Source organism: Canis lupus, chromosome 15 (genome assembly GCF_048164855.1).
Source record: "Canis lupus baileyi chromosome 15, mCanLup2.hap1, whole genome shotgun sequence".
NCBI lineage: Eukaryota > Metazoa > Chordata > Mammalia > Carnivora > Canidae > Canis > Canis lupus.
The window spans coordinates 61,543,249-61,558,808 of NC_132852.1; the positions used below are offsets into that span (position 1 = coordinate 61,543,249).

General features: G+C 54.4%; 1 long non-coding RNA gene across 1 annotated transcript; it reads left to right on the forward strand.

The window, feature by feature from the left end:
- Positions 1–1,194: 1,194 nt before the first annotated feature.
- Positions 1,195–2,598, forward strand: LOC140604479 (uncharacterized). Its single transcript, XR_012007342.1, has 2 exons — positions 1,195–2,191; positions 2,284–2,598. It is a non-coding gene; the product is annotated as an uncharacterized lncRNA (long non-coding RNA).
- The last annotated feature ends 12,962 nt before the right edge of the window (positions 2,599–15,560 follow it).

The following is a 15,560-nucleotide window of genomic DNA, read 5'->3' on the forward strand; positions in this document are numbered from 1 at the left end:
CAGGGAGCCCGATGTGGGGCTCGATCCCAGGACCCCGAGATCATGACCCGAGCCCAAGGCCGAGGCTTCACCGGCTGAGCCCCCAGGCGCCCCTGGAAAGTGTTGGATCGTGTATTCCCCAAGTAATTATCAACACCCCTGATCACGCCGCGGCCTGAGCCGATCCTCCACGCGGCGCCCTGGCGAGGACCGCCCACTGCATCTCAGGCCGATTGTCATGACCTGGGCCCAGCGCCGCCGAGGCCACAGGGGTTCATGTCCAACATGGTCACCCTCTGGGCTTCCCGACTCTGAGACAAGGAGGCAGAGCTGGCCTGGGTGAGACGCGGGCGCCGGGACTTGCAGCAGGGGGCTAGCTGGGCGCCTGGCTCTCCTAGTGCCTCCTGACAGTCCTGGGGCAGGTGGAGCACGAGGAGAAGGGGCAGGAGGAGGAGGAAGAGGGGGAGCAGGAGGGGGAGGGGGTGAGGAGAGGGAGAGGGAAGGAGGGGAAGGAGAGGAGGAGAGGGAGGGGAGTGGGAGAGGGAAGGAAGGGAGTGGAGGTAGGGGAGCAAGGGCGCTCAGCCGGCCCCTCTCCAGTGCCCCTCCTGGATCCCCAAGTCCAGCCAAGGGCTCAGCCCAGCACCCAAGGTCCCGGGACCTGCCCCCCTCACCCCCCTCTCAGCCCCGAGGCCGAGTCCGAGCCCTGAGCTTGCAGTGACCCTCACGCTCCTTGCTGCCCAGCGGCCGCTGTCACAATCATGGTGACGGGGAGAAGGAAGGAGCCGTCGGGGGCCAGCAGGCGCCCACCTGGCGGGGAAGGAGGGGCGTCAGGGCCAGGGCCCGCTCCGGGTGCTCAGGGTTAATAAATCAGAGTAATTAGTTAGGGGGCCATGATTTGGACCCCGTCTCCCCCTCGCACAGCCCTTCTGGGGAGTGGAGGCCGTGGCGCCCCCTCGGTGGCCGAGACACCGCATGCCGCTCCCACTCTCCTGACTGCGCAATGGTCCCCGTGGCCCTGATGCCGCTGGTGGGCACTGCCAGGGGTGCCTGGCCCCAGAGTCCAGGGTTCGGGGAGCGAGTGAGTGACCTCGGTGAGCGACGTCCCTGCCAGAGGCTCACCGGCCCCCTCAGGGGGACACCTGTGGCCCCGTCCCAGCAGCAGGTGTCCGGGGCAGGCGAGGCATGCGGGACGGGGCGAGAGTTGCCCTGCTCTGGCCGGCTTGGCCCCCTGGGGGTCGTCTGCGCCCCCACAGCAGGGAGGGGAGCCCACGGAGGCCCCGGTGCACAGGTCCAGGCTCCTGGCCCCACGGGACACACGCACCTGCTCCCAGGGGCCCGTTGGGAAGCAGCCATGTGTCCCATCTAATGGCAAGGAGCCTGGGGAGGACAGCAGGGTGTGGGCGCCCCCAGGAAGTCGCCTGCCGGCCTGCCCGCATCCACAATGACAGGAGCCAGTTCCCCAAAACGAGGATCTCCACCCTCTACTGTCTCCCCCCCACTCCATATACACATGTCCCTACAACCTATTGGTTCTGTTTTTCTGGAACAACCCAGAGTCATTTTCACGTGTTTGGAGCACCTGAGGTATTCGCCGCATCGCGTCGGCAGGAGTCGTCGGAAGGTGGATGAGCCAGGAGCCGACTAAAAAGAGAGTCGAGGCACGTCAGCATCACCTGTCGGGGAGAATTGCCTTAACATGTCTCTGCCTCAGTTTCCCTGCCTGCCAACGGGCAGCCCTTCCTGCCTCGACTGGTCTAACGAGACGAAGGGGGGATGTCAGCCCCACGGGGCCTGTGACCAACAGACCTTAACGGCCCTCTGTGCGGCCGCAGGACCTCACTATGGTGGGGACGGGCAGAGGGCAAGGAAGGGGAGCCTGGTGCTTTCCAGCCAGACTGGCTGGCACCACAAGCGCTTCTCAGTTCTGCTTTTCACCGGAGAACCCTGCTGCTCCCCCATAAAGCCAACCCAGAGCCTCCAGCCGGGCCTTTCCCTGCACGACTTTGCAGCCAAGCTCTTCTGCGGCTCGGAGCCAGCTGCAGGCATTCTGGCCAGATGGCGCGGGGGGCGGGGGGGGGGATGAGCCCATGATGCTGCCCCGGGTCCCGCAGATGTAACGTCCCCATCAGAGCCTGTTAGTCAACGGAAACCAGGATTTGAATTAGGATTTCTTGATGGAAAGCCTGGCCGTGCTTGAACTCTCCATAACCTGGTAAATTCTTAAATGTCCCTATTAGGAGGAAATTAAAGCTCTGTTGGCCTAGTCATAGATTAGTGATAGGAAATCTCATTACGGAAGTGTAGGCAGAGTTCACGTGTCCTCAATGCTCCGAACAAGCCAGCAGCAGCCACGCGTCTTGGACATGAAGCACAGAAACCAGAGGTTTACTGCCTCGGCAATGAACTTGCTTTCCTGCTCCTGCTGCAATGGAAGGAACTCGTCCCTGCGCGTGCGTGACCGTGACTTGCCTCGAAGACCTCGGCATGGAGCAAGGGTGCAGGGGCAGACGTGCCCCGGATGCATGGCTCTCTGGCGTGGAACCCTTTTCTCGTCCCTCCCCCTGCCTCGTCTTTGTGCTTGTTTGCTTTCCCTTTCAAATATATTTTCAAAGTTGTAAAGATTATTGTGGAAAAAACGTTTATTTTCTAAAAGCCACGCAGTTCAGGAGTCACGGGTGGGTCTCCCTTCCAGCCCTGTGGTGTGTTTTAGACTCTCCCTCTGCATCTCCTTGGCCCTGATGGATGGCGGGTGGGAAATTTTCAGTGCTCTTCCAGGGATGCTTTTGACGGGGACTACCACAGGGATGGTGACCCAGCATCCACACCGGGGGCTGTCTCAGTCTGAAGATTCTCATTTCCCCCTCGGAGCCGTAGAGCGAAGCAGGACGTGGGGTGTGGAGCATCGCTGCAGGCGGGCCAAGCCCCCGGGAGCATCTTCGGCGAGGCCCGTGTGGGGGGACGTGGAGGCAGGCCAAGGAGGGGGTGCCCCGGCCTCTGCCCAGCATCAGCGCCCCACTGCTGACCGACAGATGGACACGTCTCTGCATCTCGGGACTCGCTCCTTGCTTCCAACGAAAAGTGTCATTGTTTCTACAATTTCCTAATCACACCTCTTATTACACAGAGCAGCACCGTTGGAGAGAAACACGGGGCAGGACGCATCGCATATGCACCTTTTTTTCCTTGAGAATCACCATGATGCAAACTTTGCTCCGAATATCACACAGAATCTAGAAAATTGCAGAGAAAAGGGGCCCGTCTTTTGCATTTACCTATGTTTCTGCTCTCCCCGTGATTCTTTCCCCCTCCTTCTGATCCAATATTTGTCCTCTTTTTTCCCTTTTCCATTTAGAGAGCTTTGGGTGGTCCTCTCTTAGGGCGAGCCTGTGGGTGGCAAAGCCTCTTCATGTCCCACCACTTTATTTCCCTTTGACTCCCGAGTGCCATTTTGCCTGGGTATAGAACTCTGGGTTGACCTTTCCTTCGACACTTGGGAATAGGATGCCGATTTCTTCGGGCCTCCAGTTTGGGATAAGAAATCTACTGTCGTTTGGATGGTTTTCCACCCCTGCGGGTAAAGGGCTACATTCATGATGTTTTCCCTTTTTTGTTTTTAGTTTTGATGTGATGAGTCTTGGTCATGAGTCTTGGTCAAACAAAATATATTTTGATATATTTGATATATTTTGTTTGATATATTTTGTTTGGGATTCCCTCAACTTCTTTGAAGCTGTGGGTTTTATGGGGTTTTCGCATGTGCCAAATTGGGGACATTTTGAGATATCATTCCTCCAAATATTCTTTCAGCCGCACCTGTGATCTCCAGTCGTCTCTTCCAGACCCTGAGAACACGACTGTTAGGCCTTCAGTTATGGTCCCAGCAGCCTGATGTCTCTGCTCTGCAGATTGGGTAATTCCTATAGTTCTGTCTCCACACTCACGGGTGCCATCCTGCTCTTCTCCATCCTGCTCTTGAGCTGATCCATTGCATTTCAAATTTGATTACTGGGTTTTTTGGTTCTAAAATCTCCAGGTGGTTCTTCTTTATATCTTTCATTTTTGGTTCCTGTGATGTCCTCTTTTGTTTCCATTTGTTTCACGTGTGCTCCCAGTTGCCCGTGGACGGATTTCCATAGTGGCTGCTTCACAGTCTTCGCGCTCCATCTTGCTCCGTGACCCCATTCCAGGCTCCTTGGCTGGAGAGTAAGCTGTTGGGTTTTTTTGTGTTTTGTTGTCAGTCTGCACTTCCTGACGCCTCCAGGCTGTTGGCTTCTCCACCCCCCTGTCTGGGTTATGCAAGGCAACATGGAAACCCAGGGGCCTCACCCCGGGCCGTTCCTCAGGTCCTGAGTTGTAGCTGGTCTGCCTCCCTCCGTTTCCCAAGCCTTCCTATTTTGTGTTTTATAGAGCGCCCGGGACTTTAAGTTGAAAATACAGAAAAATATGTGTACACCACATTCCCCGAAGAGGAACTCCCCTATTGTGCAGGTGTGTGTGTCGATATTTTGGTCGATGGACGGAGCTATGAGGGAAGCATGGAGTGGACGCGTAGCACGCAGATGACCATGACAACAGAAGCAAGCATGCCCGATGACAGGCTCAGGCGTAAGAGCCGTTAATCTGAAATCAAGAAAATGTTGGTTCATTCTGAGCTAAACTTAAGCTGGAAAGATCTTTCATAGGAATGATGATCGGAGAAGTAGCCCTTTGACTCTCGGGGGGGACAGCCTGTTGGATAAGTGCTGGATGCCCACCCATCCTGCCCCCAGCGCATGTGGAAGCACAGGGATCCAGAAATCCTTGACTGATGCAGGACATGGAAGGGCTTTCGGGCAGGGATGGAATGCGCGGGCAAATGGAAAGGTAGCGAGAAAGAAAAGACAAGCCCTGCAGGCCCTTCTGGTTAAAAGTCAAACAGTTGGGGCCCCCGGGGGGCTCAGTGGTGGAGCATCTGCCTCCGGCTCAGGGCGTGACCCCGGGGTCCCGGGATCGAGTCCCTCGGCCTCCCTGCATGGAGCCTGCTGCTCCTCTGCCTGTGTCTCCGCCATTCTCTCTCTCTCTCTCTCTCTCTCTCTCTCTCTGTGTCTCTCATGAATAAATAAAGTCTTAAAAACAGTCAGTCATCCTAAAAAATTATGTGGAGCAGCCTGGAAGAAATCACGGAAGTCAACGCGGCATTTCATGGACAAGGACGTCAGAGCGCTCTGCGTATATTCTGCAGCCTTTCCAGTCCTCTCCCTTCATTCCCCCACACCACACAGGTGCACTTACACCCCCACTCACACTCCCACGTGCACACACCCACTCCCACATGCGCACACACTCACACACTTCCACACATACACTCACACACACTTAAATGCATGTGTACTTACGTGCACGCACACATACTCACACACAATACACTCACATTTACACAATCATATACATGCTCACACACTTACACACTTGCAATGTAGTAGCACACATGTACACCTGCTCTCGCACACTTACGCATACTCTCCCACACATGCACACTTACGGACGTGCACTCACACACACTTAGACACATGCACTTGCACGTGCACTCACACATACAGCTACACACTAATACAGTTACACATGCACACACACATGCACACACATGCACTCCCACGTGTGCACTCACACAGGTAGTTTACAAATATGCACACCCAAGGCGCCCACACACACACACACACATGCACACACATGCACTTACACACACAGACCTACAATGAACACAAATGGCCATATTAAAATTAAATGCTAAGGGAAGTCAACATCAGCAAAGAGAATTTCAAGGCTATAAAACAAAATCAAGCACAAATGCATTAAGAGTTCTTAGTTCAACATCTTCTCTCCAAATGTTAGTCAAAGAAGAGATCCAGCCCCTTTTCTGAGGAAGAAAGGCTTTGAAGGACATTTTTACAGAAGAGCTATTTACGATCAGAAGATCCAGATGTGCTCATATTTTTAAAAAATGTTGAGACTAGAAATGACTGCCCAGATGATGGGCTCAGAGCTTCCTATGTAATGTCACCATCGCTTAGATGAAAACAAGACTATTGACGATAGTAGGAATATTTTAGTTGTCGAGATTGGGAGGATAGTGAAGTTGAATTTTGGGAAAGCGGGTGCTCAAGACTTTATATTTTCAGATTGAAAACCCAGATCGACAAAATTCTTACTAGGGTTCCAAGCATTTCATTAGCAAGCTCCTTGGCTTTAGAGCTGACACACTGAGTTTTAATACACACCCAGAGAAGCACACAAGTCCCCGGTGGGCCATTGGAGGCACTGCCACAGGCTGGGTACAGACACATCTGCACGAGCGTCATCACTCCACGGCCTCTCGTGACCCAAGGTGCCCGCAGTCCTGACTTCTGACACCAGCGAGCTCTGCGTGCCTTTCTACTTCTTAGGACGGGGATTGTGCCCTCTGTGGGCCTTGGGTCGGGCCGTTCTGGGCTGGCTGCACATCTGCAACTTCATCTGCATGACGTCTTCCACTATGAATACACCACGATGTACCCGTTCTGCTGCTGATGGATGCTGCCTTCCTTCTTGTCTCTTTTTTGGGTCACAACAAATGAAACCCCCGTAAGCATTCCTATATGCTTGCATTTCTGTTGGACCTTTTAAAGGGATTTCATTTATTTATCTGTGAAAGAAAGAAAGGCACAAGTTGGGGGGAGCAGCAGAGGGCGAGGGAGATGCACACTTCCTGCTGAGCGGGGAGCCTGACGTGGGGCTCCACCCCGGGACCGTGAGTCCATGACCTGAGCCAAAGGCAGGTGCTCCACCGACTGAGCCCCCCGGGCGGCCCTGCGTTGGGATTTTACCTGGGAAGAAAACGCCTGGCTGGCCAGGTTTGTGAAATTCTCCATGGCAGCGTGTGTGAGAGCACCCACGGCTCCCGTCTGGCACGCCGCAGTCCCACCGCCCCACCGAGCAGGTCTACTTCATTCACAAACAAGCTCTGTTTCTCTTTCCGCAGGTGGGGACGGGATTGTCCCGTGCCATTAAAGTGCACCCCCAGTTCCCCACGTATTTACTGCATGGAGGCACAATTCAAGGACCATAAACATCACCATTTTAATGGGCTTTTAGCGTCTTCATCGGGTTGTCTGACCATCATCCTGGAACATCTAATTCTGGAACATTACCATCCCCCCAAAAGGAAAACTTGTGCACATTCATAGTGATTCCACAGGTCATCTTCCCTCAGACCTTGGCAACTGCCGATCCACGTCTATCTCCATGGGTTCACCTGTTGTGGTCTTTTCACCTACATGAATCACACCCTATGCGGCTTCGTGGACCTGCCTTTGTTCACTCGGCATGACGTCTCCACGGCTCCCGCAGGTAGTAACACCCGGCTCCTCGTGCGCGACACGGGCGTGTGCACATAGGCTATGTTTCCCGTTCCATTTGGTGGTTGAGGTGCATTTGGGCTGATGCCACCTTTTGACGGTTGTGGTGATCCTGGTTGTTGTGTACAGGCTCTGTAGGGGAAGTAGACCACCTGGGAGGTGTTAGTCACAATGGCTGGTCCGGGAGGTACTCTAGAGATAGGGCTGTGCCCTGGGTAGGGCCGACCGGGATGAGCACGTTTATTCTTTGGTGTGGGACCCGTGTAGCTGCTGGGGGGATGCAGCTGGGGAGCATCAGGGAGGTTGCTGAGCTGTCACTATTGTCACTTTGAGACGGTGACAGGATGGTGGACTTATATCAACATATACAGAAGGACTTTGCATCGCTCACTCGAGAAAACTCGGATGAGCCTGTGCTCATGCTTAGTCATGGAATTGTTGGAGGGTAAGATGCTTCACCCAGCACAACGGAAACATGCGTTTCTTCATTGTGTCTGTGGTGTTTCTTCTCTGTGAATGGCGGCCAAGCCTGGGCACTTTTAGGGAAATGAGTGAACAGAGCAGCCACTCAGGAGGCCATGACCCTGGGCTCCTTCCTTGAGCAGAATTGTCACCCTCTTGTGTCTCCTTGCACTGCTGTTCAAGATTCAGACTCTGGGGATGGGATAACCTTGTGGGATGTGCCCCCTTCTCGCAGAGTCCATCTTTTTCTACCCAGTGGTGAAGAGGTCATATTATATATTAACCATTCAAAACGTTGGCAGACGTAAGGCCCTTCACCACTAAATGTCTCTCCAACGATATTCCTCTGCAGGGCGACGAAGCCATTGTCATTTCCTGCAAAATTTAACGTTGATTTGAATATTTCCTTTTGTCCACAAAATGTTTTTTAAGTTTTCTTTTTTTAAAAAAAGATGTATTTATTTATTTTAGAGAGGGTAGGGCAGAGGGAGAGAGGGAGAGAGAGAATCCCAAGCAGACACCTCACTGAGCAGGGAACCCAACGTGAGGCTTCATCTCACGACCCTGAGGCCATGACCTGTGATGACATCGAGAGTCAGACACGCAATCAGCTGAACCAGCCAGGCGCCCCTCTTTTAAAGTTTTCTAAGCAAGACCCAGTCAAGGATTTCACATCATTTGATGGTCATGTCTCCTTAATCTCCTTTAACCCAATAATCAGCCCTACACCATCGTGTTTCATGATTGTTGCTCTTCGGTGGTCAAATCTTAAGTCAATCAAGACATCAACTCATTTATGGGGAATCAAAAATATGCCAAGGGCTTTGCAGATGTCAACCTAGTCTCAACAGCACCTTTTACAACTTACTTCTGCATAGCCGCTGTCCCTGGAGAAGCCCTGCCAGGCAGGGGCCGTGTCCAAGAGCAGACATTGAAGACTTGTTTGTTGGGGGAGCCACTGTTCTCAGCCCCGTGAGTGGTACACACGCAGGACCTGATGCTCAGGGCAGTTACAAGACTTGCCTGAATCACTGAGAACTGGCCTCCTGGGCATTCAACCAGGACCTCTGATTCCACATCTAAGCCTGCGCCACTTGGAGGCAGCCCATCCTTCAGAACTTCCATTTCGCCCCATGGAGATTACGGAGTTACGTGGTCTCATCTGGGACATATACCCCAACCCTTGGTGTGCTGGAAGTCCCAGCATCCGGGAGCTCAGCAGAAACCCGCTGTGTGGTTTGCAGTGGAAGGAGTACGTTAGGGTCCTGGGCTCCAGGCCTGGCTCTAGCACCCGCCATCTGTGGCCACGTGCAAGGCTGTGAGCTTCTCACAATTCCCAGGGGCCTCTTACAGGAGATGAGATAACAATGTCTGCCTACGGGATTGAAGAAGGAGAAAATGAGTCAGGGATGCAGACCACCAGGATGACGCCGCGTGTGTGGCAAAATGCTGGTTTAAGCAAGATGGAGATGGAGAAGAAGCCATGAAATAGAAGACCGAGGGCAGAGCAGGCTGAGGTTGAGCGAAGGGCACATCTGAATGGGGTCATGGGCAGTCGACGTCTTCTGCTTCAGGAAAGTTACCCATTTCTTACAGACTTCTGGAGAATGAAGGTCAGTGTCCTGCTGCTTCTCAATTACCGAAGACACCGACTAGGTAGGGAAACGTCAGCATCCGTTCCTTACTGGGCGCCTGCTACCTCTCAGTGCAGAACACCCGAAGGACCCAGCGCCTTGGGAGCAAAGGGAATGAAAGCCAGATGCAGCCCGGGCGCCCAACGCCGGGGCTCAGCCTCACCAAGTTCCACCGGCGGGCTTTGGTCTCCGCCCCAGGTTGCAGCTCAGAAAATGCATCACGCAGGGATTGTGGAGGAGTCGGTATGTGTGTGCCTTCCTTGTTTCGGAAAAAATCAGATACACGGGCAAACAAGCAGGAGAGCGCTTCGTTGCTAAGGATTCATGTCTGGATCCAAACCATCCAGGTTTTGTAGACTTTAAATTACTCTTAGATGTCAGGAAAACAGGTTTCGGTTTGTTGGTGGGCAGCTGGAGGTCTCCGACTTGGCCTAATGCTCTCCTGGATGCTCCAGAGACCGTCCTAGTGTGCTTCGTCTGGAGGATGAGGTGCAGGGGATCTCTCTGAAGTGAGGTCTACGCAGGTCGCCCAGGGTGCCAAGCAGGGAAGCCCAACGGTCTTCTCATAGCCTGACTGGGGAGCCAATGGCCGGAAGAGCGGTAGGATGGTGTGGTGACAAGCCGGCGGGAAGCCATGGGGCTGAGGCCAACGGCGGCGGCAGGCGCGAGGAGGAGCACGGGCTCTGAGAGGTCCCGCAAGGAGCCCGCTCACTGACTGAATGGACGAGAGGGCGGCAGAGGCAGGTGGGGGAGTCCAGGGTGAATCCAGCTTCTGGCTTGAGCTCTCGGGCGGTGGTTGTGCCTCTTGCTGTAGGGGAAGACTCAGGACTTTGGGGAAAATGACCTAGCCTTTCAAAACCTTAGTTTCTTGTTCCATAAAGTGGAGAAAATACCATGTGCTCTATAGTTAATATGGAAACTGGGAAGTTGCATGAAACAGCTATAAGTACCCCAGATGGAGAGTGTGTTTCTTATACGTTTTCCCCACGGCGCGCCTGCTGCTCCCGGCCTCCCTCCCGGCCTCCCTCCCAACCCCCCTCTGCCCCCAACCCTCGGCCGCGAGTGGAGTCTTCCGTCCGTTGGCTTCCCCACGGGCCCTCACCAATGCATGCCGTGTGTGGAGGACGGTAGAGCCCGGAGCCGGGATTGGGGGGTCATGGGGAGAAAAGGCTGCCACTCTAGCCTCAGCCCAGGCTGCTGTTGGAACGGGGGCTTTTCATGCCCGAGGGGATACTATTGCTAGATAGTCTTCAGAAGTGGGTGGGTTTCTTTTTGCGCCCTGCTGCTCCCCATCTTGCTAAGCCCTTCCCCTCTCTCACACTCAAGCAAACCACAGGACCCACGTTGCCTCCGAGAAAGGACAGAGTGGTTGGAAAACAAAGGGAGCAGGAGCAGGCCGGCAGAATGGCGACAGCACTTCTGGGTCTCTGTGGGGCTGACGCTCAACGCAAAACACGCAGGAAATTCAGAAGCTGTGCGAGAAACGAGTGCACACATCTGTCTCTTTCTTCCGCACCCACTAGGACTCCTCCTTCATTCATAAGGTCCCCAAAGGTTGCATGGGTGTGCATGCAAGTACACGTGTAACTGCATTCGTGCACATGTGTACACCGCAAGTGTGTATATATGCACGTGCATGCATGTGCATGTACCATGTGCGTGTGCATCCATGTGCATTGGTATGGGCATGTACGCATGTGCACGTGCATGTACCATGTGCATCCATGTGCATTGATGTGTGCATGTGCACGTGCATGTATGTGCATGTGCGCATGTGCGTGTATGAGCGTGCATGTTGTGCATGTACATGTGGGGGGGCCAGGCATCTCCCCAGGGAACAGCCCCTGTGTGCCGCTCTCTGAACTGCGCTCTGGGAGGTGACAAGCATGGATGTGCACGCTAACCCCCGGAGGAGGAGCCCCCTTCTCTGTCAGACGCCTGGCAGTGGCCCAAGTGGACGCCCCACAAGGCAGCACACCCGGGGGTGTAGGCAGCAGGGATCAGTGGCTGGGGAGGCAGGAGGACACAGCACTCGGTGCCAGTGTGTGCGTCGAGCTCCGCCAGAGCTGGAGGGTGGCCTGCGCCCGGCATGCTCTTGGCCAAGACCGGCATAGAAGGGGCGATGGAGTCATGATGAGCTCAGGCTTTTTCCGGAGGGGCACGAGAGCCCATTCCAAAATTGTCATCGGGGCTGATGGGTAACGATCGGCTGCTGGAGGACGAGTCAGTTATTGAAAACATTGTCCTCCATGTAGTCCTCACTTCTGAGGGAGTAGACACAGGGCAGAATTAAGATTGTCTTTTGCTTCGAGAAAACTCTCATTGGGGTGGTTTGTGTTCGTGCACCACTCTGCCCATCGGCCTACCAGTGCCAGAGCTGACCGTAACGCATCCAGGCCCTCCACCAGGGACCCCGGGGAGGCCAGCCTGACACCACTCTGCTGGCTCGAGAACCTTCCGCCAAACCCATGTCCATCTGTGCCTCTCCAACCAGGGTTCATTACTCTGATTCACATAAAGCCGTGATTTGATTTTCTCAGGGAGCTTCATTAGAAGGAGAAAAATTAAATTTACCAGGGAAAGGAGGAAACAAGCAAATAAAAAATATGACAAGTAATTGAATTTTAGGTCCATGAACTCCTTTGTGTGATTCAATCCTGCCACATGGAGCAAGTAACTGGAGGATGAATCCTCCTCTCCATGCCAAAGCCCGCTAATTCATATAAACGGCCTGGTGCTGGTGGTCAGATGGTTCCCCCAGGATGGACACGATCTGGTCCTTGCAGAGCGGCCCCGGGGCGTGCAGACATTCCCCAGAGTGTGATGTGTGAGAGCCCATTAGTTCTCAGGAGCCCCAGGAGGATGCCCGTTGATCTCCATCTGGCCGGCAGCGTAACAGAAGCCACAAGAGATTGGAGGAATGACACAGAGATTGCCAGAGCTGAGCCCTGAGCCCTATACTTTGGTTCTAAGTGGCAGGTTATTTCGGCCATATGGGTGGTGGCTTCTGGTTCTAGAAGGAGGGTCATGTGCGGGGCCAGAGGATCCCCGGCTCGTGGAGCTTTCAGCGCTGCTTGTTCTCGGCATCCTTTCGGTTCCAGCCAACATCAGGGGAGACATGCGCTCGTTTCCTGGGGAGAGACCCAAACAGCCAATCCACAGATGGCCAGTTTACTTAAGAATGAATTCCCTGTTTTAAAAAACCCTGATGGAAAAAAAAAATAAAAAATAAATAAATAAATAAAAAATAAAAAACCCTGATGGGGGTGTGACCCCAGGGTCCCGGAATCGAGTCCTACATCGGGCTCCATGCAGGGAGCCTGCTTCTCCCTCTGCCTGTGTCTCTGCCTCTCTCTCTGCCTCTCAAGAATAAATAAATAAAATCTTAAAAAAAAATTAAAATAAAATAAAAACCCTGATGGGAATGGAGGGTATGATGCTGAGTGAAGTAAGTCAGTTGGAGAAGGAGGATCACATGGTCTCACTCATTCAGGGCCTAGAAGTAGTAGAAGGGATCACGGGGGAGAGGAGGGAACCGGGTGGGAAATACCAGAGGAGGAGACAAACCATGAGCGACCCCTAACTCTGGGAAAAGAATAAGGGGCGGTGGATGGGGAGGTGGGCGGGGGCGGGGTGACAGGGTGACAGGCACTGAAGGGGGCACTTGATGGGATGAGCACTGGGGGTTAGACTATATATTGGCAAATCCAACTCCAGTAAAAAAGATACATATAAAAATAAAATAAAAATTCAGTTAAAAAAAAAACAAAACCCTGTTAATAACTAAAAAAGAAAAGCTAGCGCCCGGCGCCAGGGAAGTCATGGTGAGGGGTCCTGGCCACACTGTGGGCCAGGGGGCGTCCACCGCCCTACGCCCTCCCGGGAGTGATTCAGCAGGGGTCATGGGTTGAGTCTGTCCCTCTGAAGTGGTCTTGCCCCTCAGGACCTTCATTCCCTTGGGTGGAGGTAGGGTCTTGCAGGTGCCGCCCGGAGAAGAAGGGGCTGCGCTGGGGCAGGGGGCCTGGGCCAGCACCACACGAGCTCTGAAGCCAAGGGGAGCTCTGCACACAGCCACACCGGGGGAGCACGGCGCACACAGACCCAGGACGGGAGGCCGTCTACACTCGGGGGAGTGGGCTCTTCGTCCCTCTGGCCCAGAGGGACTGCCTCTAGCCTCTGGGCATCTGGGACAGTCCAGCAATGGGGACCCTCAAAATACCCGACTCCACGTGGCACAGGGCAGAGTCGCCTCCGGTGTCCCCTCAGATAACGAGAGTGGACACAGACTCACACACGGGGGTGCAGGGCTGTCCTGCCCCAGCGACGGCCGGAGACGTTGGGAAGCCTCGGGCCCACGCGCCTCTGGAAGCTCTTGGGTGGTGGCGCCAGGGCCTGCGTCCTCCCCGGGGTGCCCGGGGCCTGCGCCTGGCTCTGCCACCATCCAGCCATCCACCATCCAGCCTGCGCGCTGTCCCCGCGGCCTCGGACGCCTGCGGCATGCACCTCTTGCAGCCCTAAGCGGCCCGTCCTCTGGGGCAGCCCCTCCCCGACCCCAGGGCTCAGGCAGCAGGATCCCCCAGCGCGGCCCACCTGACCCCGACCCCTGGCTTTGGCGACAGCAGTTCTGGTTTCCGACAGCAGCTCATTGTGGGGCCTGTGTGCTGGACCCCCCGCAGCCTGAGCAGCTCTATGGACCTCTGACCCCTGACCCGCGAGCAGAGACAAGGTGAGCCCATCTGGGGCGGCTGGGCCCCCCAGGAGAGCCAGAGGATAAATCTGAACCTGTTTACATGCTCTTTCCCCGAAGGTGATGAATGGCCTCCCCCACGCTAGGCAAGCCTCCTTTTACGTGGCTTGGAGAGGCACAGGCTGTCCTGCCTGTCCCTCGGCTCTTGGCCCCAGAAGGGCAGGGGTCGGATTACCAGCGCCGTCATTCATCTCTCCTCCAAGGCAAAACCTGTGTCCACACAGGCAGAGGGAGAAGCAGGCTCCATGTGGGAGGCCTGATGCGGCACTCGATCCCAGGACCCCGGGGTCATGCCCTGGGCCGAAGGCAGGCGCCAAACCACTGGAGCCCCCCGGGTGCTCCTTCTTCTTCTTTGTAAAGATTTATTTATTTATTTGAGAGAGAGAGGGAGTGAGTGGGGCGGGGGGGTGGGGGGCAGAGGGAGAGGGAGAGAGGCTGAAGCAGACGCCCCGCTGAGCTTTGGGCCCTCCCCGGGGCTCCGTCCCATGACCTGAGCCGAAACCGAGAGTCGGACGCTTAACCGACTGAGCCCCCAGAAGACCTGCCTCTCGGCAAACCGTTGGGGCAGTGACTGTAGGGTCTGTAGTTCTCCGGTAGCGTACAGGGGTCTCCTTGCCTCTCCGTCCTGGGCAAGCCCCCGTGCCCGAGGGAGGGGTACGAGCAGCAGCGCGGGTTATGTTAATGTTTCCTTGATTCCTGGGGCTTTTGAACATCCGTCCTTTTGTCCTGCTGACTGCTGCTGTGCTGGTTGTGCTGACCCTCATCTTCTCACTTTTGGCCGTTTTTGTGGATTTGCCTTTTTCGCTTGGACTCCCGGTGTTCACTGTACGTGTGGTGTGCAAATTCGTTGTCACTTATGCGTAGTAAGAATCTCTCTTCTCACCCCACGGCTATCTTCTCACTTTTGCTTACAGGTTTCAATTTCGGAGAAAAATTTTAGAGTTTTAAACGTGAAAAGAGAAATTACAAAAAATACATGCCACTTACGCCACTATCAAAAAGAATAAAACACTAGGGGAATAAGTTTAACCAAGAAGGTAAAAGACCTGTGGTCTCAAAATGATAAGACTTTGATTAAGGAAACTGAAGATGGGGACACCTGGGTGGCCCAGGGCGTGACCCCGGGGTCCTGGGATCGAGTCCTGCGTCGGGTTCCCTGCATGGAGCCTGCTTCTCCCTCTGCCTGCGTCTCTGCCTCTCTCTCTCTTTGTGTCTCTCATGAATTAATAAATAAAATCTTTAAAAAAAAGAAAAAAGAAAAAGAGACTGAAGATAATGTAAATAAATGGAAAAATATCCCGCGTTCTTGGAGTGGAAGGCTTAGTATGGTTACTATGTCCATACTATGCAAAAGGACCTACAGAT